This window comes from Bos indicus, chromosome 17 (genome assembly GCF_029378745.1).
Source record: "Bos indicus isolate NIAB-ARS_2022 breed Sahiwal x Tharparkar chromosome 17, NIAB-ARS_B.indTharparkar_mat_pri_1.0, whole genome shotgun sequence".
In the NCBI taxonomy this organism is placed as follows: domain Eukaryota; kingdom Metazoa; phylum Chordata; class Mammalia; order Artiodactyla; family Bovidae; genus Bos; species Bos indicus.
The window spans coordinates 54,504,929-54,519,321 of NC_091776.1; positions in this window are offsets into that span (position 1 = coordinate 54,504,929).

Below are 14,393 nucleotides of genomic sequence, written 5' to 3' on the forward strand. Positions count from 1 at the left end.
AAAAACCATAGCTTTGACTAGATGGACCTTTGTTGGCAAAGTAATGTCTCTGCTTTTGAATATGCTGTCTAGGTTGGTCGTAACTTTTCTTCCAAGGAGTGAGCGTCTTTTAATTTCATGGCCGCAGTCACCATCTGCAGTGATTTTGGAGCCCCCCAAAATAAAATCTCTCACTGTTTCCACTGTTTCCCCATCTATTTGCCATGAAGTGTTGGGGCCACATGCCATGATTCTTAGTTTTCTGAATGTTGAGTTTTAAGCCAACTTTTTCACTTTCCTCTTTCACTTTCATCAAGAGGCTCTTTAGTTCTTCTTTGCTTTCTGCCATAAGGGTGGTGTCATCTGCATATCTGAGGTTATTGATATTTCTCCCAGCAATCTTGATTCCAGCTTGTGCTTCATCCAGCCCAGCGTTTCTCATGATGTTCTCTGCATATAAGTTAAATAAGCAGAGTGACAATATACAGTCTTGACATACTCCTTTTCCTATTTGGAACCAGTCTGTTGTTCCATGTCCAGTTCTAACTGTTGCTTCCTGACCTGCATACAGATTTCTCAGGAGGCAAGTCAGGTGGTCTGGTATTCCCATCTCTTTAAGAATTTTCCAGAGTTTGTTGTGGTCCACACAATCAAAAGCTTTGGCATAGTCAATAAAGCAGAAGTAGATGTTTTTCTGGAACTCTCTTGCTTTTTGGATAACTCAAGAACAATAGAAAAGATTTAAAAACAGAGAAAGGACTTGAATAGACATTTCTCCAAAGAATATATACAAATGGCCAACAAACATAGGAAAAAGATGCTTGGCATCACTAATTGTCAGGGAAATGCAAATCAAAACCACAAAGAGATATCACCTCTCACCATTAAGATGGATTGTTGTTGTTCAGTTGCTCAGTAGTGTCCGATTCCTTTCAACCCCATGGACTGCAGCACACCAGGCTTCCCTGTCCTTCACCGTCTCCCTTCATGTCCATCGAGTCGGTGATGCCATCCAACCGTCTCACCCTCTGTTGTCCTCTTCTCCTCCTGCCCTCAATCTTTCCCAACATCAGGGTCTTTTCTTTTTTTTTTTTTGTAGAGTCAGGGGAAAGTTAAAGTTCAAAGTCAAGGCTTTTGCTCAAGATCACAAAACTAGTAAGAGGCAAAACTGTGATTGAACCGGCTGTGTTTAGAAAACAAGCAAAAAATCACCCCCCAACTCAAACCAAACCAAACTAGAAAAAACCCTTGACAAAACAAAATGGCTGAAGACATCTCAGCACTGAAGTTAGAAGTATAGAAACACACGGCAATACAGAGCTAAGGACGCTGTTTATGACATTAACTCTGAAAAGTCATCTATTTTTATTCCCAGAAACACTCTTTGATTTTTGTCCTGAGTTGATTTTTTTTGGCTTATTTTATAGAACTTGTTCTGTCTAGTCTTTGTTCTTGAAGTCTGATAGCAGCCTTTGATGGCGAGCAGTTTAATTCTGATATGCAAATATTCCTGTAAGGATACATTATGCTTGATGCCTTCTTGGGCACCGATCAGGGTCTTTTCTAATGAGTTAACTCTTCGCATCAGGTGGCCAAAGTATTGGAACTTCAGCTTCAGCATCAGTCCTTCCAATGAATATTCAGGATTGATTTCCTATAGGATTGACTGGTTTGATAACCTTGTGGTCCAAGGGACTCTCAAGAGTCTTCTCCATTATCATGGTTACTATTTTAAAAAACAAATAAACAAACAAAAAAACCCCAGAAAATAACAAATGTTATCAAGGCTGTGGGAAAACTGGAACTCTTGTGCACTGTTGGTGGGAATGTAAAATGGTTCAGACTCTGTGGAAATCAGTATGCTAGTTCCTCAATTGAAGCAGAATTACCATGTGATATGGCAACTCCACTTTTGTGTATATATATATATATACCTGAAAGAATTGAAAGCTGGGATTCAAGCAGATATTTATATACCTATGTTCATAACAACATAATTCACAATAGTCAAAAGCTGGAAGCAACCCAAGCTTCCCCTGATGGGTGAACTGATAAACAAAATTTGATAATACATATGGTGGAATATTATTCTTTTTTAAGAAGGAAGGAAATCCTGACCCATGTTATAACATGGATGAATTTTGAGGGCATTATGGTAAGTGAAATAAGCCAGAACCAAAAAAAGACAAATGCTATATGATTGTGCTTTTATGAGGCAGCTACCTAGAGGAGTCAGATTTATAGAGACAGAAAGTAGAATGGTGATTTCCTGGAGCTGGAGGGCAGAGGGAATAGAAAGTTCTTGTCTAATGTGGACAGAGTTTCAGTTTTGCAAGATGAAAACAGTTCTGGTGATGGATGATTGTAATGGTTGCACAACAGTGTGAATGTACTTAATGGCACTGAACCGTACACTTTTTAAAATGCTGTCTTAAATTTTATGTCATGCATATTTTACCACAATTAACATTTTACAGCAATGATTAGAGCTTCTGCACAGTAAAAGACACTATTAAAAAAAAATACTTAAAGAGATTTCGCTAGTGATCCAGTGGTTAAGACTTTGCTTTCCAATGCAGGAAAGAGACCTAAGTGAAAATTTGAGAAGAACAGCCAGCCATGTAAAGTTCTGGAGGAAGGGCATTCAGGCAGGTGTGTGTGTTAGTCGATCAGTCATGTCCGACTCTTTGTGACCCTATGGACTGTAGCCAGCTGGGCTCCTCTGTCCACGGGATTCTCCAGGCAAGAATACTGGAGCGGGTTGCTGTTGCCTTCTCCAGGGGATCTTCCTGACCCAGGGATCGAACCTGGGTCTCCTGTATGGCAGGCAGATTTTTTACCACCTGAGCCACCAGGGAAGCCCATTCCAGGCAGAGGGCAAAGCAAATGCAAACGTCCTGGTCTGGAATAAGTTTGGAGATGTCTTAGCCCAGGCTGCCATTAACAAAATACCATAGACTGGGTGGCTTAAACAACAAATTATTTTCTCAGTTCTGGAAGAAAAATGCCTGAGAACGGGGTGCCAGTATGCTTGGGTTCTGATGAGAGCTCTCTTACTGGCTTGCAGGCAGCTGGCTACCTTCTCACTCGCTGTGTCTTCACCTGGCACACAACACTCTTCTTATAAGGAAGACAGCCCTATCAGATTAGAGCTCATCATTATGACCTCATTTAATTTTAATGACATCCCCAAAGCCTTACCACTGATTACAATCACACTGGGGGTGAGGGCTTAAATATATGAATTTCTTTTATTTTATTGGTGTTTAGTTGCTTTACAATGTTGTGTTAGGATCTGCTGTACAGCAAAGTGAATCAGCTATATGTATACATATATCCCCTCTTTGTCACCACAGAGCATTTAGTAGAGTTCCCTGTGCTATATGGTAGGTTCTCATTAGTTATCTATTTTATAAAATCTGCCTGCAAATGAAGGAGATGTGGGTTTGATTGCCGAGTCGGGAAGATCCCCTGGAGAAGGAAACGGCGACTCACTCCAGTACTCTTGCCTGGGAAATCCCATAGACAGAGGAGCCCGGCAGGCTACAGTCCATGGTATTGCAAAGAGTCAGACGCGATTTAGTGACTAAAACAACAATCAATCCCAATCTCGACAGCAATCCCAAGCTCACAATTCATCCTATCCCTCTTTTCCCACCTTGGTGTCCATACATTTGTCCTCTATATCTGTGTGTCTGTTTCTGCTTTGCAAGTAGGTTCATCTGCAACATACAAATTTGGAGGGACAGCAGCATTCAGTCCGTAACACCTCAGTGTGGGGCTGTTTTAGAAAGTCAATTTGAGGGAACTCCCTGGCAGTCCAACAGGCAGGACTGTGTGCTTCTTTTTTTGGGGGACATAGGACTGATCACTGGTCAGGGAATTAAGATTCCCTCAAGGTTCAGGGACAAAAACAGAAAATAAAAATGTCGATTTGAGGAGGCCAGAACTTCAGTACTGATATGTGGAAGTGAAATCCCAGAGATCAACTCTGAGACTGGATAAGATAGAAGGATTCCTCCCATAGTCCATTTTTGGAAGTATGAGGAATTAAGCCTTATTTGGGCTGAGGGGAGAGGAATTTGGGAGGAAGTTATCTTGGCTCTTTATTCTTTGCCAGAGGCTCAAAAGGGCTTCCCTGGTAGACCCTCAGGTAAAGAATTCGCCTGCAATGCAAGAAACTCCTAGGAGGCACGGGTTCCATCCCTGGGTTGGGAAGATTTCCCCAGAGGAGGAAAATGGCAACCCACTCCAGTGTTCTTGCCTGAAATAATCCCATGGACAGAGGAGCCTGGCGGGTTACAGTCCATAAGGTCGCAAAGAGTCGGACCTGGCTAAGCGACTGAGCACACAAGCACTAAAGGCTCAAAAACTCTGTTCCCATTTGTAGGGGGTTTCCCTCCTCTGTCTTCTGAGTTTGGCAACAAGATGAGATGCAGTTCCTAAATTCTTTCTTTCTTTGCTACTCTCCATGGTAACACAGCGCTCTTAGGTAATAGGTTTTATTGCTAATTACTAGGGAACAACAAAAGTACAACAAACAGCGTTGAAACATGACTCATTCAAATAGAGGGCAATCACATGTCAAAAATTTATTCAACTTGTTAAAGAGGAAACAGGAAGATGGTAAAGCTGGTTCAGAGAGCATTTTGAGGAAGTAGATATTTGAGGAAGGAGGAGTCTTAAATATAAACTGATTAATCTCTGCAGGGTAACATTTGGTCCTTTTTCATACTGGAAAGAAATACTTTGGAATTTAAAACAGACACAAATCTGAGCCTTTAATAAAAAGGAAATAGCTAAGAAAACAAAGCTACGTTCCTTGGTTTGCATATATGGCCAGTGGGCCAAATCTGACTCTGTTGCTTGCATTTATAGTAAGTTTTGTTGGACCACAACCACGTTCATTTGCTTACCTATTGTGTAAGGCTTGCTCCTTGGAAGAAAAGCTATGACCAACCTAGAAAGCATATTCAAAAGCAGAGACATTACTTTGCCAACAAAGGTCCATCTAGTCAAGGCTATGGTTTTTCCTGTGGTCATGTATGGATGTGAGAGTTGGACCGTGAAGAAGGCTGAGCGCCGAAGAATTGATGCTTTTGAACTGTGGTGTTGGAGAAGACTCTTGAGAGTCCCTTGGACTGCAAGGAGATCCAACCAGTCCATTCTGAAGGAGATCAGCCCTGGGATTTCTTTGGAAGGAATGATGCTAAAGCTGAAACTCCAGTACTTTGGCCACCTCATGCGAAGAGTTGACTCATTGGAAAAGACTCTGATGCTGGGAGGGATTGGGGGCAGGAGGAGAAGGGGACGACAGAGGATGAGATGGCTGGATGGCATCACTGACTCGATGGACGTGAGTTTGGGTGAACTCTGGGAGTTGGTGATGGACAGGGAGGCCTGGCGTGCTGCGATTCATGGGGTCGCAAGGAGTCGGACATGACTGAGCGACTGATCTGATCTGATCTGATGGATGTAAGAGTTGGACCATAAAGAAAATTGAGCACCGAAAAACTGATGCTTTTGAACTGTGATGTTGGAGAAGACTCTTGAAGGTCCCTTGTACTGCAAGGAGATCCAAACAGTCCATCCTAAAGGAAATCAGTCCTGAGTATTCATTGGAAGGACTGATGCTGAAGCTGAAACTCCAATATTTTGGCCACCTGATGAGAAGAACTGACTCATTTGAAAAGACCCTGATGCTGGGAAAGATTGAAGGCAGGACAAGAAGGGGACGACAGAGGATGAGATGGTTGGATGGCATCACCAACTCAATGGACATGAGTTTGAGTAAGCTCTGGGAGTAGATGAGGGACAGGGAAGCCTGGCGTGCTGCAGTCCATGGGGTCACAAAGAGTCAGACACGACTGAGTGACTGAACCAAAATGACTGTGTAAGGCTGCTTTTGCAGTACTATGATGACAGAGCTGAGTCGTTGATAGAGAGTATATAGCCCAAAGCCTAAAATATTTACTAACTTAGACCTTTACAGAAAAAGTTTGCCAGCTCCTGCTAGAGAATTAATCCTGGGGTGAGCTTGTTAAACAATGTCCTCCATGACATGGCAAGAACTACACTGCCCTACCTTGGTCTTATTTGCAAATTATGGCTAATTTTTCTTTAAAAAAAGATGTTTGGCTTAAAAATTGGGGACATTAGGAGAGTTGTCATCTCTGGCCTGTAATTCCTAAGTTCTTCCATCCACCCACTTGAACACCCCAATACCCTCTTTGTGCACTGATGACTGATCTCAATGCCCTTTAGCCTCCCAACCCATTTCTTTGATAGTGGAGTTTATGAAAACCTCCTTTACAGAGTCATTTTGTTCAACAGAGCACTCTGTCTCAGAGTTAAGGTTGTACCCATAGTAGTAGTACATTTATATGGAAAGTTTTCATGGGATGTCCACTCAGCTTCTTTGAAATTAAGTTCTACAGCTGTTGCAAACAGCAAGTTTTGAAAAGGCAACAATAGTGTGTACCTGATCACTGCTTTTCCCCTGGTTCCTGGCACATGGTAGGTGCTCAATAAAATATTTGTTGATTGAATGATAGATCCAATGAACCACTAAAGGTAGAGGGTAGACCTCAGGGTCAGCTCTATGTGAGGAACAAAGTTTTGGTGATGAAGGCTGCCACCTGCAGGGAAAAACTGAAACTGCAAGATTCAGAACTGCTAAATCCTGAGGAAAATACTGTCAACTTCTAGGGAGAGAGAATCAATTTTTTCTCCTGTGGTTTAAGGCAGAATTAATCAATATCATTTTGCCCTTTCTGCTTATGGAACCCTGTACCCTTTCTTTAATAACATTTAAAGCCTTTGGAGTGCTTAATAAGTTCCCAGCGCCATCCCTCACACACAGTTTTGCAGTAGGTACCACTATCTCTGGGCTTCCCTGATAACTCATTTGGTAAAGACTCTGCCTGCTTGCAAGAGACCCCAATTCGATTCCTGAGTTGGGAAGATCCACTGGAGAAGGGATGGGCTACCCACTTCAGTATTCTTGGGCTTCCCTTGTGGCTCAGCTGGTAAAGAATCTGCCCCCAATGTAGGATACCTGGGTTCAATCCCTGCGTTGGCAAGATCCCCTGGAGAAGGGAAAGGCTACCCGCTCCAGTATTCTGGCCTGGAGAATTCCATGGATTGTATAGTCCAAGGGGTTGCAAAGAGTCAGACACGACTGAGCAACTTTCACTTCACCACTATCTCCATTTTATAAACGAGGAATCTAAGCACAGAAAGTATGACTAAGTTAGACAGAAGCTGGCAAACCTAGGGATTTGAACCTAAAGATCGTGGCTTCAGAATGCGTGCATCTAATCATTTCACTGCACTACCTCTCTATGCCTGATGTGGAAAATGTTTACAGAAAACATGTAGAAGCGTGGCAAATGAAACCCATGCAAATATCTCTGCTGTCTCCTGAAACACTACTAAAATGATAGAGAAGGAATCCAGAGTGTGAGCCTACAGACAACAGGAGAGAAGATAGATGATTGCTCATGAGAGATGTCAAATCCTTTCTGGAAGATAGAAAGTAGATGGATGATTTAGCTGAGTGGAGAAACCCTAGATCTTATGGAGGAAAAAGTCAGTGAGGAGTAAGATGAGGCCATTGGTAGAGAAAGCGCAGAGTCCTAACCACTGGACAACCAGGCAATTCCCCTGAAAGCAGGTCATTAATTGTATGTATGTAATAGGAGCTGTTAACCCCAGATTCCCTCTTGTGACTCCTTGTTCCTATCCCAGCAAAGATTATTCTTTGGAAAATTTGAAACATGATAGCTCTAGCTTCAGAGATCACAGTCAGAGAAAAGGATGGAGGTGAGGTAACCACTAAAAACAGAGGTATTAGATGAAAGTGTGCAGCTAAAAAAATCGGAATAAAAAAAGAATGATGTATTTGATGGTAGTATTGGTATTGTTATTCTTAGACTTAGCACTATGCTAAATGTATTTTGGAACAAAGCAAATAATAAATTATGTTGGAATTTTTGAGAACTAACTTCTACGGTATGGGAGAAACAAAATACATATGTGTAGTGGATATAGTTAAATAAAAGCCCTCTAGTCTTGATTTCAATTGGAAACATCAGTATGATGGATTTTGTCATAGAGGTTATTTAGCTTGCTCAAGGTCACCCAGCTCATAAAGGATGGAACAAGAATAACAGCCTGGTCTTGCTACTAAATTTGTGAAGGTCTGTCTCCTCGGTGGGTCAGGTAGGAGGGCCTCTTGGAGGAGGTGAAATTTGAAGATTAAGTAAGAGCAGTAAATGGACTTCTCTTGATCATTGGACAGTCTGCTTGCTATTTTCCAAGAATCCTGGGCTGACCTGGAAAGAATTTCTTCCTGAAATGTCAAAACCCGAGGTCAGTCTCCAATTCATTATGATCAGTTGACCAACAGACGTCACTGAGGCAGACCAACTGGTTTCCCTGTGCCATCCCTTTAAAAAATTTCAAGGAAAGTGAAATGTATTTTCACTGATGCCTCAAAGTAATCAGCTCTTACAGTAAAGCAATGGAAAGCGAAGTTGCTCCAGTCGTGTCCAACTCTTTGCAACCCCACAGACTGAAGACGACACAATTCGTTTGAGTCTGATTTTTTTTTAGACTTGAAAAATGTTCACAAGATTTAAAATGTGCTTTCAAGTCTAGTCTGAGCAGTAGGTGCTGGGCAAGGCTGGCAGGAGGAAAGGATTTGTGCCTTATTTCCAAATGCTTACCCTAATGGAATATAGGGATGATGTAATTAAGAGGGAGAACATGTTTTTAAATTTGTTTTATTGTTGTGGTCATTTAATTTGAAAATGAGTTATTGGGAATTTCTTGGTGGTCCAGTGGTTAGGAGTCATTGCTGTCACTGGTGGGGCCTGGGGTTCAGTCCCCGGTTGGGAAACAAAGATCCTGCAAGCCTTGAAGCATGGCCCCCCAAATTTTAGTTATTAAGTGAAAAGCAATACATGCAAAATAGATCGAAGATTAACTCTCTTTTCCTCCTCTTCCCCAGAAAGTGTTATAATTACCAGCTTCTTAGGTCTTGCAGAGAACATTTTAAGAGGAAAATTTTAGGTTGATTCATGTTAGAAGGAGACAGAAATTAAAATATGACTGATGTTTTATTATCTCACTAGGGTAAGCAGTTGCTCTCTGAGGGAGAACCTGCAGCTGGATTTACATTGGATGGACTTTCATTATTTGTTCTAAGGAATTCACAAATGATCTCTACTAAAGATGTTTGTTGCTCAGTCATGTCCAAATCTTTGCGAACCCATGGACTGTAGCCCACCAGGCTCCTCTGTCCATGGAATTCTCCAGGCAAGAATACTGGAGTGGGTTGCAGTTTCCTTCTCTAGGGGAATCTTCCTGACCCAGGGATTGAACCCAAGTCTTTTGCAATGCAGGCAAATTCTTTACTGTCTGAGCCACCAGGGAAGCCCTCTATACTAAAAGAGGTATCAATTTGAGTCTTTGTCCAAACTGACCTAGTTAAACTTCATCTTTTCTCATCCAGCTATCTTTCCTTCCCCTCTAAATAAACTGCCTATAATGTAGAGATGGGTATTCTGGGAGTTTGAATTTAGGGTTAAATTTCATACAGATTTTTCATAACTATGACTACTATAGTTGGGCTTCCCTGGTAACTCAGATGGTAAAGAATTCACCTGCAATGCAGGAGACCCCGGTTTGATTCCTGGGTCAGGAAGTTCCCCTGGAGAAGGGGTAGGCTACCCACTCCAGTATTCTGGGGATTCCCTGGTAGCTCAGACAGTAAAGAATTCTCCTGCAATTCGGCAGACCTGGGTTCGATCCCTGGGTTGGAAAGATCCCCTGGAGGAGGGCATGGCAACCTACTCCAGTATTCTTGCCTGGAGAATCCCCATGGACAGAGGAGCCTGGCGGGCTACAGCACATGGTATCGAAAAGACTCAGACACAACTGACTTAGCACAGCACATATGACTATGACTACAATAATTCTGACATTTGTAAGACATTCCAATTTTTAAATTGTCTTCCTAACTATGTGCACACTTGTCAGGCCACGGGTTCTGATGTGGGGCATGGAAAACATACTCTAACAATATGAGGTTGGTGATTTTGACACACACTTACCCAATCTTGTATTTGCTTTTCTTTGGTCTCCATGTTCTTGCCAACAAATTCGGGTTAATATGAGGTAAAAGCTTTAAACAAGCTGTAGCAGAAAATGCCTGACCCCATGATGCAGCAAAATGAAGCAGGTTCAGGGCTCAAGAAGAATTTACTTACAGGCTGCCAAAAAGGGGTGGATGAAAAGGGAACTACCTACAGATCCTGGGGAGGACAATGAAAACATGTTTACAACATGGAAACAGAAATAGAAGTGGGGGAGGAGAGAGGAGTGCCCCTAAGTGGTACCAAGAGGTCAGTTCACTTCCAGTTTTTGAGGCTCTTTGTTTACAGAAGAATGAAGAATTCAGTTCTTCGTTTAATATTTAACAATTTCTTTTTACACCCCATGGTTAAAATACCATGTAAATGTGTCATTACAAGATGATTGTATTTATTAAAAGTCAACTAATAAAACTTCAGTGAGATACCACCACATAATTCTTAGAACAACTAAAAATGGAATTGAAAACAAAACTGATCATACCAAGTTGTCAGGAGCCTGGGGAGTAAATGGAAATCTCAAACTTTGCTCGTGGGCATGCAGAATGCAGTCACTCTAGGAAAAAGTTGGGCAGTTTCTTATAAAATTAAATATCTACTCACCAGACAACCCAGGAATCTCACTCTTTCCATGAAATTCTCTAGGCAAGAATACTAGAGTGGGTTGCCATGCCTTCCTCCAGGGAATCCTCCCAACCCAGAGATGGAACCCAGGTCTTCCGCACTGCAGGCAGATTTGTTACAAAATTACCATCTGAGCCACCGGGAAGCCCCAATTATGAAATACTTGTTAGCAACAGAAAGGAATGAATTGAAAGAAACCCTGGCCAAATTATTTTTTAACAATGGTACCAGGACTATATAATGGGGAAAAGATAGTCTCTTCAATAAATGGTGTTGGGAAAACTGGATATCTACATGCAAAAGAATGAAATTAGACCCTTACCTTATGTCATATACAAACATTTTCTCAAGTGTGGTTGTTGTTACATGACTGTATGTGTTAGTTAAAAATCAGAAAACTGTAAACCAAAACTGTATATTGATGCATGAGAAAACCTGTATATATAAAAAAAAAAAACCTGTATATAAAAAACTGCATATAAATTATTGCTCAATAAAACTGTCTAAAGGACTTTGTGGGAGAAGGTGAGGGTGGGATGATTTGACAGAATAGCATTGAAACATGTATATTACCATATGTAAAACAGATGACCAGTGCAAGTTTTATGCTGAAGCAGGGCACTCAAAACCGGTGCTCTGGGACAACCCAGAGGGATGGTGTGGGGAGGGAGGTGGGAGAGTTCAGGATGGGGGAACACATGTGCACCTGTGGCTGATTCATGTCGATGTATGGCAAAAACCACCACAATACTGTAATGTAATTATCCCCCAATTAAAATTAATTAGTTTAAAAAAAACTTACTAAAAAGAAATGTGGAGTAAATGTGGGAAAATGTCAAATCTGATCTTGGTGCAGTGTATAGTGGTCTTTTTTGTGATTAAAATGTTTTATTGTGATTGAAATGTTTTTATTGTGATTGAAATGTTTCAATCTGAAAATTTTTAAAGATATTCTTAAAAAGCCAATTAGTTTATTCAAACTGCAGTATGGTCCAATAATAGGATGCAAGTTTACAGTTCTCTGGTAAACAAAGAATTATTTCATTTTTGTCAGTGTATGTCTGTGACCGTATTTATTATTTCATTTTCAGAAAAGGTCAAACTTGTACATTTGAGACCTTTCAAGAATGTGGAGCCTGCTCAAACAGCCCTTCTGCCCCCATAATATTTCAGAAAACATTTGAAGAATAAGAATAGTATCTAGTGCTTGACAAGGCACGTGGGAAACAGGAGGAGGAGAGAAGCGGGATTTCTTTTCTTCTGGATGTTGACTTAGAAATGAATTACTTGAGCTGTTCACTTCAGTCGAAAACGATAGAATAAGTCCTTTGCCCTCATACAGCCTTGATCTTGTGTTGTTCTAAGAAATCCTTTTATAAAGATTAATGATTCTGCACCCCTATATGTAAAATATTTGGCTCAGATGAATAAAGATGGGTGGATATACTTAATATAGGCAAAAATGGATACTTAATTTTAGACAGATTAGAAGCCATGACTTCAGCAAAAATAGTGAGTAAATTCACCCCAAACCACACCAAAGACCAAGACAGAGAGGTTATCACTGCTATATGAAGTTAGCCTCAGCTATTTTTCCATTGAGCTACTCCTGTCTTTGTTTTTTCAGGCTTCTCATATGTGGCAGCTTCCAAGTGCAGAATTCCAAAAAGCTGAAATTGTCTTCAATCCTCCCAACATTGGCACAGACTATAAGGAATTGAGAATGCCAATAATTCTAGGGAAACAGATGGACATTTTAAATCACAAACATTTACGCACAACCCAAATGCTACAGTTTGGGACAAAATATGGAAATAGATCTTGGCCCTTCTTTGTGTCCTTCTATCTTAATGAGGGAACCTGCCAAGACCATGGGAGAAGGGAGGGAGGGAGAAAGGATCCTTTAGGTTGAAAGATGAAAAAAAAAAAAAAAAAAAAACCTGGCAGAATTGGGTCACCTGTGAAATGAAAAGTTTCAGTGTTTCCAAGGTTTGCAAAATGGATCTGAGTTGACACAACCCTCACTTTGACTGTGTAAGATGTCATAAAATTACTTCTGGACCACCTATAGAGTGTTTTCGTTTGAAAGGGGGTGGTGAGATCATTTCCCAAACCATACACACAAAAATGTTAGAACTGAAGGGCACTTTATCAAAATTTAATCCAACAGCCCAAAAATTCAAAGCAGAAAATAGGACAATGTGATTGACAGATATTAAGGAACAGAAAAGAAAGTGGAGACCTGGAAGTCAAGAGAAGATTTAAAAACAAGTCATCCTGAATTCAGAAGTTGTAAGATGAAGATTTGGAAAATAATTTTTTGTTTGTTTTTTAAAGGCAAGTGTTGGGACTTCCCTGTGGTCCAGTAGTTAAGACTCTGCTTCCAAATGCAGAGGGCATGGGCTTGATTCCTGGCAAAGGAGCTAAGATCTCACATGCCGAGTGGCATGGCCGAAAAAACAAAGAAGCATCACATCAGTTTACATCAGTTATTAAAAGTGGTTCAGAATTTCAGTTCAGTTCAGCTCAGTCGCTTAGTCATGTCCGACTCTTTGCAACCCCATGGACTGCAGCATGCCAGGCTTCCTGTCCTTCACCAACTCCCAGAGCTTACTCAAACTCATGTCCATTGAATCAGTGATGCCATCCAACCGTCTCATCCTCTGCTGTCCCCTTCTTGTCCTGCCTTCAATCTTACCCAGCCTCTGGGTCTTTTCAGATGATTCAGTTCTTTGCATCAGGTGGCCAAAGTATTGGAGTTTCATTTTCAGCATCAGTCCTTCCGATGAATATTCAGGACTGATTTCCTTTAGGATGGACTGTTTGGATCTCCTTGCAGTCCAAGGGACTCTCAAGAGTCTTCTCTAACACCACAGTTCAAAGGCATCAATTCAGAATTTCAAGTAGTTGTTAAAGCAATACTCTGTAGGAAAGAATTGGAAATATCTGTATTACACATTTGATCCAGTTATATTTTAGATACTTTCTCTGGAATGTCATAGGAAGGTACTAAAGATGTCATTTTGATGATTTAGCTTTGCTATTAATATATAAATTTAATAATCTAGGTATTTATATTATTTTAGCATTCTTCTGAATTGGAAAATGTGTTTCTTGAGTAATTACCATGATATGTTTAAGTATTTTCACATTCACTGAATTGTAAGGAGATGAAGTATCAAAGGTGTAATAACCAACATCTCTGGTCTGGAATACTTCTATAAATACAGCAGTTTAGAACTGAGGGAGTTCCCTGAGTCTTGTGGTCTTCAAGTCCTTTTGTACAGATAAAGTAGATTTCCTTTGTTTTTTTCCTTTAAGGCCAATAAATCATTCTATTTAATTTTTGTCATTTTTTTGTCTGTAAAAAAGTTATTAAGTGTTCATCTGTTTCCGTTATCACAATCAGAACACAGCGACCAGAAGTTATCTGGCGACCTCCTGGTATACAACCCTTAGAGGTAGACATCATTCCTGACATAAAACTGTAACTCAGAGATCCTAAGGGAACTAAAACCATATCGGTAAAGCAAGTGTGGACACATATGAGATAGAGAAAAATTCAAGGATAGTGATATGATCTCTGTGCTTCAAAAAACCCTATTTAGTAGCTTTAGGAGAGTGGGTCCCAAG